Below are 12118 nucleotides of genomic sequence, written 5' to 3' on the forward strand. Positions count from 1 at the left end.
CTACTTAGCAAGGAGTGAATTTATATACTGCTCTGAAGTGTTGATTTTGACAATCCTCTGACATCTATTTACGGAATATATGTAATATATGTAATGTAAAACTGTACTGTAAAGTGCTTTGAGTGGTCATAAGGACTAGAAAAGCTCTATACAAATACAGACCATTTACTATTTATCAGATCATGGCAGAGGTGCACATATTATTCAGTTCCTACCTACTATATAACAATGTAAGGTACTACACTAAAAAATACAAACTAAACTCCCTGCTTTAACAATTTCACTGGGTTCTTGGCAAAGGGGCAACAAGGGATAATGAAAGAAATTTAATTTTTACACACTCACAGCTCTCTAAAAGCCTCTGAGGTTACATTATTTCAGATCTGCATGCATTCTTGATCAATCATAACCAGCGCAGTCAAAACTGTAGTGTACAGGTTGCAGTTGGGAAAAATCCATTGTGTCGAAGCAGCTCAACATGTTGTCGGGATGACACTCACCTTGGTCGTCTTCTGACCCTTCGCTCACAGTGAATCGAGTCCTAATAGGAGCTTTCATGCATCTAATTATAATTTCTCCAAGGATCAAATTTACTTTTTAATTGATAATACATCAGCTCACAAAACATCTACACCTCAACTTCCAGGGACCTAATTTCTCATACAACAGCAGGATGGGTCTATGACTTACAGTAATCATCAGTCCTTCAAAGGATGACTAAGGACCAGCCTGTTTAACCGAACTGATAAGGATTGTGTAACATTCTCCACCTGATTCATTATCAACATGATGCTCTCTTAAGTACCCAAATTTGATTCCAATTGACAGTTTTCAATAGTTTACTTCCCTGACCAGGAATCGAACCCGGGCCGCGGCGGTGAAAACGCCGAATCCTAGCCACTAGACAATCAGGGACATTTTTCCTGGTTTGGAAGGCACCTTTTCAGGAATTTATGGCCATAAAAAGGAACAGGAGTTAAAGTAACACAATCAAATGACTTAAAGAAGTACTAACGAGAAGACATATTGTTTGATGCAAGGGGTGAAAGTGGCCATCTTTGTCGAACTGATATAACCATCATGTAAAAGAGGAGCCTGTTTAAGACATGGACTTTCATCAAGCTTCAATGCACTGTCGTGTTCTCTCCCCATTCAGCTCACAAAACTCCTACACCTCAACTTCGAGGGACCTAATTTCTCATACAACAGCAGGATAGGTCTATGACTTGCAGTAATCATCAGTCCTTCACAGGATGACTAAGGACCAGCCTGTTTAACTGAACTGGTAAGTGTTGTGTAACATTCTCCACCTGATTCATTATCAACATGATGCTCTCCTATGTACCCAAATCTGGTTCCATTTGACAGTTCTCAACAGTTTAGTTCCCTGACCGGGAATCGAACCCGGGCTGCACTGTCGTGTTCTCTCCCCATTCAGCTCACAAAACTTCTACACCTCAACTTCCAGGGACCTAATTTCTCATACAACAGCAGGATAGGTCTATGACTTACAGCAATCATCAGTCCTTCACAGGATGACTAAGGACCAGCCTGTTTAACTTAACTGATAAGGATTGTGTAACATTCTCCACCTGATTCATTATCAACATGATGCTCTCCTATGTACCCAAATTTGATTCCAATTGAGTTTTCAATAGCTTAATTCCCTGACCGGGAATCGAACCCGGGCCGCGGCGGTGAGAGCGCCGAATCCTAGCCACTAGACAATCAGGGACATTTTTCCTGTTTTGGAAGGCACCTTTTCAGGAATTTATGGTCATAAAAAGGAACAGGAGTTAAAGTAACACAATCAAATGACTTAAAGAAGTACTAACGAGAAGACATATTGTTTGATGCAAGGAGTGAAAGTGGCCATCTTTGTCGAACTGATATAACCATCATGTAAAAGAGGAGCCTGTTTAAGACATGGACTTTCATCAAGCTTCAATGCACCGTCGTGTTCTCTCCCCATTCAGCTCACAAAACTTCTACACCTCAAATTCCAGGGACTTAATTTCTCATACAACAGCAGGAAAGGTCTGTGACTTACAGCAATCATCAGTCCTTCACAGGATAACTAAGGACCAGCCTGTTTAACTGAACTGATAAGGATTGTGTAACATTCTCCACCTGATTCATTATTAACATGATGCTCTCCTATGTACCCAAATTTGATTCCAATAGCTTAATTCCCTGACCGGGAATCGAACCCGGGCCGCAGCAGTGAGAGCGCCGAAACCTAGCCACTAGACCATCAGGGACATGTTCGATATGTACCTGGTCAGGACTCTCACGGCTTTAAAATAACCAGGAGTTGAAGTACCACCATCTAATGACTTAAAGAAGTACTAACGAGAAGACAGATTGTTTGAAGCAGGGAGTGAAAGACACCATCTTTGTCGACCTGATATACACACCATGTAAAAGAGGAGCCTGTTTAAGACATGGACCTGCATCAAGCTAAAATACACTGTCGTGTTCTCTCCCCATTCAGCTCACAAAAGATCTACAACTGAACTTCCAGGGACCCAATTTATCTTACATCAGCAGGATTGGCAAGTCTATGAACACAAATTTGGCACTTATTGAGAGTTTAATAGTTTAGTTCCATGACCGGGAATCGAACCCGGGCCGCGGCGGTGAAAACGCCGAATCCTAGCCACTAGACCATCAGGGACATTTTTCCTGTTTTGGAAGGCACCTTTTCAGGAATTTATAGTCATAAAAAGGAACAGGAGTTAAAGTAACACAATCAAATGACTTAAAGAAGTACTAACGAGAAGACATATTGTTTGATGCAAGGAGTGAAAGTGGCCATCTTTGTCGAACTGATATAACCATCATGTAAAAGAGGAGCCTGTTTAAGACATGGACTTTCATCAAGCTTCAATGCACCGTCGTGTTCTCTCCCCATTCAGCTCACAAAACTTCTACACCTCAAATTCCAGGGACTTAATTTCTCATACAACAGCAGGAAAGGTCTGTGACTTACAGCAATCATCAGTCCTTCACAGGATAACTAAGGACCAGCCTGTTTAACTGAACTGATAAGGATTGTGTAACATTCTCCACCTGATTCATTATTAACATGATGCTCTCCTATGTACCCAAATTTGATTCCAATTGAGTTTTCAATAGCTTAATTCCCTGACCGGGAATCGAACCCGGGCCGCGGCGGTGAGAGCGCCGAATCCTAGCCACTAGACCATCAGGGACATGTTCGGAATGTACCTGGTCAGGACTCTCACGTCTTTAAAATAACCAGGAGTTGAAGTACCACCATCTAATGACTTAAAGAAGTACTAACGAGAAGACAGATTGTTTGAAGCAGGGAGTGAAAGACACCATCTTTGTCGACCTGATATACACAACATGTAAAAGAGGAGCCTGTTTAAGACAGGGACCTGCATCAAGCTAAAATACACTGTTGTGTTCTCTCCCCATTCAGCTTACAAAACATCTACACCTGAACTTCCAGGGACCCAATTTGTCTTACATCAGCAGGATTTGGCACTTATTGAGAGTTTAATAGTTTAGTTCCCTGACCGGGAATCGAACCAGGGCCGCGGCGGTGAAAACGCCGAATCCTAGCCACTAGACCATCAGGGACATTTTTCCTGTTTTGGAAGGCACCTTTTCAGGAATTTGTGGTCATAAAAAGGAACAGGAGTTAAAGTAACACAATCAAATGACTTAAAGAAGTACTAACGAGAAGACATATTGTTTGATGCAAGGGGTGAAAGTGGCCATCTTTGTCGAACTGATATAACCATCATTTAAAAGAGGAGCCTGTTTAAGACATGGACTTTAATCAAGCTTCAATGCACTGTCGTGTTCTCTCCCCATTCAGCTCACGAAACTTCTACACCTCAACTTCCAGGGACCTAATTTCTCATACAACAGCAGGATAGGTCTATGACTTACAGCAATCATCAGTCCTTCACAGGATGACTAAGGACCAGCCTGTTTAACTGAACTGATAAGGATTGTGTAACATTCTCCACCTGATTCATTATCAACATGATGCTCTCCTATGTACCCAAATTTGATTCCAATAGCTTAACTCCCTGACCGGGAATCGAACCCGGGCCGCGGCGGTGAGAGCGCCGAATCCTAGCCACTAGACCATCAGGGACATGTTCAATATGTACCTGGTCAGGACTCTCACAGCTTTAAAATAACCAGGAGTTGAAGTACCACCATCTAATGACTTAAAGAAGTACTAACGAGAAGACAGATTGTTTGAAGCAGGGAGTGAAAGACACCATCTTTGTCGACCTGATATACACACCATGTAAAAGAGGAGCCTGTTTAAGACATGGACCTGCATCAAGCTAAAATACACTGTCGTGTTCTCTCCCCATTCAGCTCACAAAAGATCTACAACTGAACTTCCAGGGACCCAATTTATCTTACATCAGCAGGATTGGCAAGTCTATGAACACAAATTTGGCACTTATTGAGAGTTTAATAGTTTAGTTCCATGACCGGGAATCGAACCCGGGCCGCGGCGGTGAAAACGCCGAATCCCAGCCACTAGACCATCAGGGACATTTTTCCTGTTTTGGAAGGCACCTTTTCAGGAATTTATAGTCATAAAAAGGAACAGGAGTTAAAGTAACACAATCAAATGACTTAAAGAAGTACTAACGAGAAGACATATTGTTTGATGCAAGGAGTGAAAGTGGCCATCTTTGTCGAACTGATATAACCATCATGTAAAAGAGGAGCCTGTTTAAGACATGGACTTTCATCAAGCTTCAATGCACCGTCGTGTTCTCTCCCCATTCAGCTCACAAAACTTCTACACCTCAAATTCCAGGGACTTAATTTCTCATACAACAGCAGGAAAGGTCTGTGACTTACAGCAATCATCAGTCCTTCACAGGATAACTAAGGACCAGCCTGTTTAACTGAACTGATAAGGATTGTGTAACATTCTCCACCTGATTCATTATTAACATGATGCTCTCCTATGTACCCAAATTTGATTCCAATAGCTTAATTCCCTGACCGGGAATCGAACCCGGGCCGCAGCAGTGAGAGCGCCGAATCCTAGCCACTAGACCATCAGGGACATGTTCGATATGTACCTGGTCAGGACTCTCACGGCTTTAAAATAACCAGGAGTTGAAGTACCACCATCTAATGACTTAAAGAAGTACTAACGAGAAGACAGATTGTTTGAAGCAGGGAGTGAAAGACACCATCTTTGTCGACCTGATATACACACCATGTAAAAGAGGAGCCTGTTTAAGACATGGACCTGCATCAAGCTAAAATACACTGTCGTGTTCTCTCCCCATTCAGCTCACAAAAGATCTACAACTGAACTTCCAGGGACCCAATTTGTCTTACATCAGCAGGATTTGGCACTTATTGAGAGTTTAATAGTTTAGTTCCCTGACCGGGAATCGAACCAGGGCCGCGGCGGTGAAAACGCCGAATCCTAGCCACTAGACCATCAGGGACATTTTTCCTGTTTTGGAAGGCACCTTTTCAGGAATTTGTGGTCATAAAAAGGAACAGGAGTTAAAGTAACACAATCAAATGACTTAAAGAAGTACTAACGAGAAGACATATTGTTTGATGCAAGGGGTGAAAGTGGCCATCTTTGTCGAACTGATATAACCATCATTTAAAAGAGGAGCCTGTTTAAGACATGGACTTTAATCAAGCTTCAATGCACTGTCGTGTTCTCTCCCCATTCAGCTCACGAAACTTCTACACCTCAACTTCCAGGGACCTAATTTCTCATACAACAGCAGGATAGGTCTATGACTTACAGCAATCATCAGTCCTTCACAGGATGACTAAGGACCAGCCTGTTTAACTGAACTGATAAGGATTGTGTAACATTCTCCACCTGATTCATTATCAACATGATGCTCTCCTATGTACCCAAATTTGATTCCAATAGCTTAACTCCCTGACCGGGAATCGAACCCGGGCCGCGGCTGTGAGAGCGCCGAATCCTAGCCACTAGACCATCAGGGACATGTTCAATATGTACCTGGTCAGGACTCTCACAGCTTTAAAATAACCAGGAGTTGAAGTACCACCATCTAATGACTTAAAGAAGTACTAACGAGAAGACAGATTGTTTGAAGCAGGGAGTGAAAGACACCATCTTTGTCGACCTGATATACACACCATGTAAAAGAGGAGCCTGTTTAAGACATGGACCTGCATCAAGCTAAAATACACTGTCGTGTTCTCTCCCCATTCAGCTAACAAAAGATCTACAACTGAACTTCCAGGGACCCAATTTATCTTACATCAGCAGGATTGGCAAGTCTATGAACACAAATTTGGCACTTATTGAGAGTTTAATAGTTTAGTTCCATGACCGGGAATCGAACCCGGGCCGCGGCGGTGAAAACGCCGAATCCTAGCCACTAGACCATCAGGGACATTTTTCCTGTTTTGGAAGGCACCTTTTCAGGAATTTATAGTCATAAAAAGGAACAGGAGTTAAAGTAACACAATCAAATGACTTAAAGAAGTACTAACGAGAAGACATATTGTTTGATGCAAGGAGTGAAAGTGGCCATCTTTGTCGAACTGATATAACCATCATGTAAAAGAGGAGCCTGTTTAAGACATGGACTTTCATCAAGCTTCAATGCACCGTCGTGTTCTCTCCCCATTCAGCTCACAAAACTTCTACACCTCAAATTCCAGGGACTTAATTTCTCATAAAACAGCAGGAAAGGTCTGTGACTTACAGCAATCATCAGTCCTTCACAGGATAACTAAGGACCAGCCTGTTTAACTGAACTGATAAGGATTGTGTAACATTCTCCACCTGATTCATTATTAACATGATGCTCTCCTATGTACCCAAATTTGATTCCAATAGCTTAATTCCCTGACCGGGAATCGAACCCGGGCCGCAGCAGTGAGAGCGCCGAATCCTAGCCACTAGACCATCAGGGACATGTTCGATATGTACCTGGTCAGGACTCTCACGGCTTTAAAATAACCAGGAGTTGAAGTACCACCATCTAATGACTTAAAGAAGTACTAACGAGAAGACAGATTGTTTGAAGCAGGGAGTGAAAGACACCATCTTTGTCGACCTGATATACACACCATGTAAAAGAGGAGCCTGTTTAAGACATGGACCTGCATCAAGCTAAAATACACTGTCGTGTTCTCTCCCCATTCAGCTCACAAAAGATCTACAACTGAACTTCCAGGGACCCAATTTATCTTACATCAGCAGGATTGGCAAGTCTATGAACACAAATTTGGCACTTATTGAGAGTTTAATAGTTTAGTTCCATGACCGGGAATCGAACCCAGGCCGCGGCGGTGAAAACGCCGAATCCTAGCCACTAGACCATCAGGGACATTTTTCCTGTTTTGGAAGGCACCTTTTCAGGAATTTATGGTCATAAAAAGGAACAGGAGTTAAAGTAACACAATCAAATGACTTAAAGAAGTACTAACGAGAAGACATATTGTTTGATACAAGGAGTGAAAGTGGCCATCTTTGTCGAACTGATATAACCATCATGTAAAAGAGGAGCCTGTTTAAGACATGGACTTTCATCAAGCTTCAATGCACTGTCGTGTTCTCTCCCCATTCAGCTCACAAAACTTCTACACCTCAACTTCCAGGGACTTAATTTCTCATACAACAGCAGGAAAGGTCTGTGACTTACAGCAATCATCAGTCCTTCACAGGATAACTAAGGACCAGCCTGTTTAACTGAACTGATAAGGATTGTGTAACATTCTCCACCTGATTCATTATCAACATGATGCTCTCCTATGTACCCAAATTTGATTCCAATTGAGTTTTCAATAGCTTAATTCCCTGACCGGGAATCGAACCCGGGCCGCGGCGGTGAGAGCGCCGAATCCTAGCCACTAGACCATCAGGGACATGTTCGGAATGTACCTGGTCAGGACTCTCACGTCTTTAAAATAACCAGGAGTTGAAGTACCACCATCTAATGACTTAAAGAAGTACTAACGAGAAGACAGATTGTTTGAAGCAGGGAGTGAAAGACACCATCTTTGTCGACCTGATATACACAACATGTAAAAGAGGAGCCTGTTTAAGACAGGGACCTGCATCAAGCTAAAATACACTGTTGTGTTCTCTCCCCATTCAGCTTACAAAACATCTACACCTGAACTTCCAGGGACCCAATTTGTCTTACATCAGCAGGATTGGCAAGTCTATGAACACAAATTTGGCACTTATTGAGAGTTTAATAGTTTAGTTCCCTGACCGGGAATCGAACCCGGGCCGCGGCGGTGAAAACGCCGAATCCTAGCCACTAGACCATCAGGGACATTTTTCCTGTTTTGGAAGGCACCTTTTCAGGAATTTATGGTCATAAAAAGGAACAGGAGTTAAAGTAACACAATCAAATGACTTAAAGAAGAACTAACGAGAAGACATATTGTTTGATGCAAGGGGTGAAAGTGGCCATCTTTGTCGAACTGATATAACCATCATTTAAAAGAGGAGCCTGTTTAAGACATGGACTTTAATCAAGCTTCAATGCACTGTCGTGTTCTCTCCCCATTCAGCTCACGAAACTTCTACACCTCAACTTCCAGGGACCTAATTTCTCATACAACAGCAGGATAGGTCTATGACTTACAGCAATCATCAGTCCTTCACAGGATGACTAAGGACCAGCCTGTTTAACTGAACTGATAAGGATTGTGTAACATTCTCCACCTGATTCATTATCAACATGATGCTCTCCTATGTACCCAAATTTGATTCCAATAGCTTAATTCCCTGACCGGGAATCGAACCCGGGCCGCGGCGGTGAGAGCGCCGAATCCTAGCGACTAGACCATCAGGGACATGTTCGATATGTACCTGGTCAGGACTCTCACGGCTTTAAAATAACCAGGAGTTGAAGTACCACCATCTAATGACTTAAAGAAGTACTAACGAGAAGACAGATTGTTTGAAGCAGGGAGTGAAAGACACCATCTTTGTCGACCTGATATACACACCATGTAAAAGAGGAGCCTGTTTAAGACATGGACCTGCATCAAGCTAAAATACACTGTCGTGTTCTCTCCCCATTCGGCTCACAAAAGATCTACAACTGAACTTCCAGGGACCCAATTTATCTTACATCAGCAGGATTGGCAAGTCTATGAACACAAATGTGGCACTTATTGAGAGTTTAATAGTTTAGTTCCCTGACCGGGAATCGAACCAGGGCCGCGGCGGTGAAAACGCCGAATCCTAGCCACTAGACCATCAGGGACATTTTTCCTGTTTTGGAAGGCACCTTTTCAGGAATTTATGGTCATAAAAAGGAACAGGAGTTAAAGTAACACAATCAAATGACTTAAAGAAGTACTAACGAGAAGACATATTGTTTGATGCAGGGAGTGAAAGTGGCCATCTTTGTCGACCTGATATAACCATCATGTAAAAGAGCAGCCTGTTTAAGACATGGACTTTCATCAAGCTTCAATTTACTGTCGTGTTCTCTCCCCATTCAGCTCACAAAACTTCTACACCTCAACTTCCAGGGACTTAATTTCTCATACAACAGCAGGAAAGGTCTGTGACTTACAGCAATCATCAGTCCTTCACAGGATGACTAAGGACCAGCCTGTTTAACTGAACTGATAAGGATTGTGTAACATTCTCCACCTGATTCATTATCAACATGATGCTCTACTATGTACCCAAATTTGATTCCAATTGAGTTTTCAATAGCTTAATTCCCTGACCGGGAATCTAACCCGGGCCGCGGTGGTGAGAGCGCCGAATCCTAGCCACTAGACCATCAGGGACATGTTCGAAATGTACCTGGTCAGGACTCTAACAGCTTTAAAATAACCAGGAGTTGAAGTACCACCATCTAATGACTTAAAGAAGTACTAACGAGAAGACAGATTGTTTGAAGCAGGGAGTGAAAAACAACCTTTTCGACCTGATATACACACCATGTAAAAGAGGAGCCTGTTTAAGACATGGACCTGCATCAAGCTAAAATACACTGTTGTTGTTCTCTCCCCATTCAGCTTACAAAACATCTACACCTTAACTTCCAGGGACCCAATTTATCTTACATCAGCAGGATTGGCAAGTCTATGAACACAAATTTGGCACTTATTGAGAGTTTAATAGTTTAGTTTCCTGACCGGGAATCGAACCCGTGCCGCGGCTATGAAAACACCAAATCCTATCCGCTAGACCATCAGGGACATTTTTCCTGTTTTGGAAGGCACCTTTTCAGGAATTTATGGTCATAAAAAGGAACAGGAGTTAAAGTAACACAATCAAATGACTTAAAGAAGTACTAACGAGAAGACATATTGTTTGATGCAAGGAGTGAAAGTGGCCATCTTTGTCGAACTGATATAACCATCATGTAAAAGAGGAGCCTGTTTAAGACATGGACTTTCATCAAGCTTCAATGCACTGTCGTGTTCTCTCCCCATTCAGCTCACAAAACTTCTACACCTCAACTTCCAGGGACTTAATTTCTCATACAACAGCAGGAAAGGTCTGTGACTTACAGCAATCATCAGTCCTTCACAGGATAACTAAGGACCAGCCTGTTTAACTGAACTGATAAGGATTGTGTAACATTCTCCACCTGATTCATTATCAACATGATGCTCTCCTATGTACCCAAATTTGATTCAAATTGAGTTTTCAATAAATTCCCTGACCGGGAATCTAACCCGGGCCGCGGCGGTGAGAGCGCCGAATCCTAGCCACTAGACCATCAGGGACATGTTCGAAATGTACCTGGTCAGGACTCTCACGTCTTTAAAATAACCAGGAGTTGAAGTACCACCATCTAATGACTTAAAGAAGTACTAACGAGAAGACAGATTGTTTGAAGCAGGGAGTGAAAGACACCATCTTTGTCGACCTGATATACACAACATGTAAAAGAGGAGCCTGTTTAAGACAGGGACCTGCATCAAGCTAAAATACACTGTTGTGTTCTCTCCCCATTCAGCTTACAAAACATCTACACCTGAACTTCCAGGGACCCAATTTGTCTTACATCAGCAGGATTGGCAAGTCTATGAACACAAATTTGGCACTTATTGAGAGTTTAATAGTTTAGTTCCCTGACCTGGAATCGAACCCGGGCCGCGGCGGTGAAAACGCCGAATCCTAGCCACTAGACCATCAGGGACATTTTTCCTGTTTTGGAAGGCACCTTTTCAGGAATTTATGGTCATAAAAAGGAACAGGAGTTAAAGTAACACAATCAAATGACTTAAAGAAGAACTAACGAGAAGACATATTGTTTGATGCAAGGGGTGAAAGTGGCCATCTTTGTCGAACTGATATAACCATCATTTAAAAGAGGAGCCTGTTTAAGACATGGACTTTAATCAAGCTTCAATGCACTGTCGTGTTCTCTCCCCATTCAGCTCACGAAACTTCTACACCTCAACTTCCAGGGACCTAATTTCTCATACAACAGCAGGAAAGGTCTGTGACTTACAGCAATCATCAGTCCTTCACAGGATGACTAAGGACCAGCCTGTTTAACTGAACTGATAAGGATTGTGTAACATTCTCCACCTGATTCATTATCAACATGATGCTCTCCTATGTACCCAAATTTGATTCCAATTGAGTTTTCAATAGCTTAATTCCCTGACCGGGAATCTAACCCGGGCCGCGGCGGTGAGAGCGCCGAATCCTAGCCACTAGACCATCAGGGACATGTTCGAAATGTACCTGGTCAGGACTCTAACAGCTTTAAAATAACCAGGAGTTGAAGTACCACCATCTAATGACTTAAAGAAGTACTAACGAGAAGACAGATTGTTTGAAGCAGGGAGTGAAAAACAACCTTTTCGACCTGATATACACACCATGTAAAAGAGGAGCCTGTTTAAGACATGGACCTGCATCAAGCTAAAATACACTGTTGTTGTTCTCTCCCCATTCAGCTTACAAAACATCTACACCTTAACTTCCAGGGACCCAATTTATCTTACATCAGCAGGATTGGCAAGTCTATGAACACAAATTTGGCACTTATTGAGAGTTTAATAGTTTAGTTCCCTGACCGGGAATCGAACCCGTGCCGCGGCTATGAAAACACCAAATCCTATCCACTAGACCATCAGGGATATTTTTCCTGTT

General features: G+C 42.5%; 20 non-coding genes across 20 annotated transcripts; all 20 read right to left on the reverse strand.

Moving 5' to 3' along the window:
• Window positions 1-843: 843 nt before the first annotated feature.
• trnae-uuc (transfer RNA glutamic acid (anticodon UUC)) lies at window positions 844-915 on the reverse strand. Its single transcript has one exon. It is a non-coding gene; the product is annotated as a tRNA-Glu (tRNA).
• A 748-nt stretch (window positions 916-1663) lies between these two features.
• Window positions 1664-1735, reverse strand: trnae-cuc (transfer RNA glutamic acid (anticodon CUC)). Its single transcript has one exon. It is a non-coding gene; the product is annotated as a tRNA-Glu (tRNA).
• Window positions 1736-2605: 870 nt separating this feature from the next.
• trnae-uuc (transfer RNA glutamic acid (anticodon UUC)) lies at window positions 2606-2677 on the reverse strand. Its single transcript has one exon. It is a non-coding gene; the product is annotated as a tRNA-Glu (tRNA).
• A 466-nt stretch (window positions 2678-3143) lies between these two features.
• On the reverse strand, window positions 3144-3215 carry trnae-cuc (transfer RNA glutamic acid (anticodon CUC)). The gene has a single exon. It is a non-coding gene; the product is annotated as a tRNA-Glu (tRNA).
• Window positions 3216-3537: 322 nt separating this feature from the next.
• On the reverse strand, window positions 3538-3609 carry trnae-uuc (transfer RNA glutamic acid (anticodon UUC)). Its single transcript has one exon. It is a non-coding gene; the product is annotated as a tRNA-Glu (tRNA).
• Window positions 3610-4063: 454 nt separating this feature from the next.
• Window positions 4064-4135, reverse strand: trnae-cuc (transfer RNA glutamic acid (anticodon CUC)). Its single transcript has one exon. It is a non-coding gene; the product is annotated as a tRNA-Glu (tRNA).
• Window positions 4136-5005: 870 nt separating this feature from the next.
• Window positions 5006-5077, reverse strand: trnae-cuc (transfer RNA glutamic acid (anticodon CUC)). The gene has a single exon. It is a non-coding gene; the product is annotated as a tRNA-Glu (tRNA).
• Window positions 5078-5399: 322 nt separating this feature from the next.
• On the reverse strand, window positions 5400-5471 carry trnae-uuc (transfer RNA glutamic acid (anticodon UUC)). Its single transcript has one exon. It is a non-coding gene; the product is annotated as a tRNA-Glu (tRNA).
• Window positions 5472-5925: 454 nt separating this feature from the next.
• Window positions 5926-5997, reverse strand: trnae-cuc (transfer RNA glutamic acid (anticodon CUC)). Its single transcript has one exon. It is a non-coding gene; the product is annotated as a tRNA-Glu (tRNA).
• Window positions 5998-6341: 344 nt separating this feature from the next.
• On the reverse strand, window positions 6342-6413 carry trnae-uuc (transfer RNA glutamic acid (anticodon UUC)). The gene has a single exon. It is a non-coding gene; the product is annotated as a tRNA-Glu (tRNA).
• A 454-nt stretch (window positions 6414-6867) lies between these two features.
• Window positions 6868-6939, reverse strand: trnae-cuc (transfer RNA glutamic acid (anticodon CUC)). Its single transcript has one exon. It is a non-coding gene; the product is annotated as a tRNA-Glu (tRNA).
• A 344-nt stretch (window positions 6940-7283) lies between these two features.
• On the reverse strand, window positions 7284-7355 carry trnae-uuc (transfer RNA glutamic acid (anticodon UUC)). The gene has a single exon. It is a non-coding gene; the product is annotated as a tRNA-Glu (tRNA).
• A 466-nt stretch (window positions 7356-7821) lies between these two features.
• trnae-cuc (transfer RNA glutamic acid (anticodon CUC)) lies at window positions 7822-7893 on the reverse strand. Its single transcript has one exon. It is a non-coding gene; the product is annotated as a tRNA-Glu (tRNA).
• A 344-nt stretch (window positions 7894-8237) lies between these two features.
• On the reverse strand, window positions 8238-8309 carry trnae-uuc (transfer RNA glutamic acid (anticodon UUC)). Its single transcript has one exon. It is a non-coding gene; the product is annotated as a tRNA-Glu (tRNA).
• Window positions 8310-8763: 454 nt separating this feature from the next.
• Window positions 8764-8835, reverse strand: trnae-cuc (transfer RNA glutamic acid (anticodon CUC)). Its single transcript has one exon. It is a non-coding gene; the product is annotated as a tRNA-Glu (tRNA).
• Window positions 8836-9179: 344 nt separating this feature from the next.
• trnae-uuc (transfer RNA glutamic acid (anticodon UUC)) lies at window positions 9180-9251 on the reverse strand. The gene has a single exon. It is a non-coding gene; the product is annotated as a tRNA-Glu (tRNA).
• A 466-nt stretch (window positions 9252-9717) lies between these two features.
• On the reverse strand, window positions 9718-9789 carry trnae-cuc (transfer RNA glutamic acid (anticodon CUC)). Its single transcript has one exon. It is a non-coding gene; the product is annotated as a tRNA-Glu (tRNA).
• Window positions 9790-10665: 876 nt separating this feature from the next.
• trnae-cuc (transfer RNA glutamic acid (anticodon CUC)) lies at window positions 10666-10737 on the reverse strand. Its single transcript has one exon. It is a non-coding gene; the product is annotated as a tRNA-Glu (tRNA).
• A 344-nt stretch (window positions 10738-11081) lies between these two features.
• On the reverse strand, window positions 11082-11153 carry trnae-uuc (transfer RNA glutamic acid (anticodon UUC)). Its single transcript has one exon. It is a non-coding gene; the product is annotated as a tRNA-Glu (tRNA).
• A 466-nt stretch (window positions 11154-11619) lies between these two features.
• Window positions 11620-11691, reverse strand: trnae-cuc (transfer RNA glutamic acid (anticodon CUC)). The gene has a single exon. It is a non-coding gene; the product is annotated as a tRNA-Glu (tRNA).
• Between the last annotated feature and the right edge of the window lie 427 nt (window positions 11692-12118).

The sequence above is a fragment of the Platichthys flesus genome, chromosome 2 (assembly GCF_949316205.1).
Source record: "Platichthys flesus chromosome 2, fPlaFle2.1, whole genome shotgun sequence".
In the NCBI taxonomy this organism is placed as follows: domain Eukaryota; kingdom Metazoa; phylum Chordata; class Actinopteri; order Pleuronectiformes; family Pleuronectidae; genus Platichthys; species Platichthys flesus.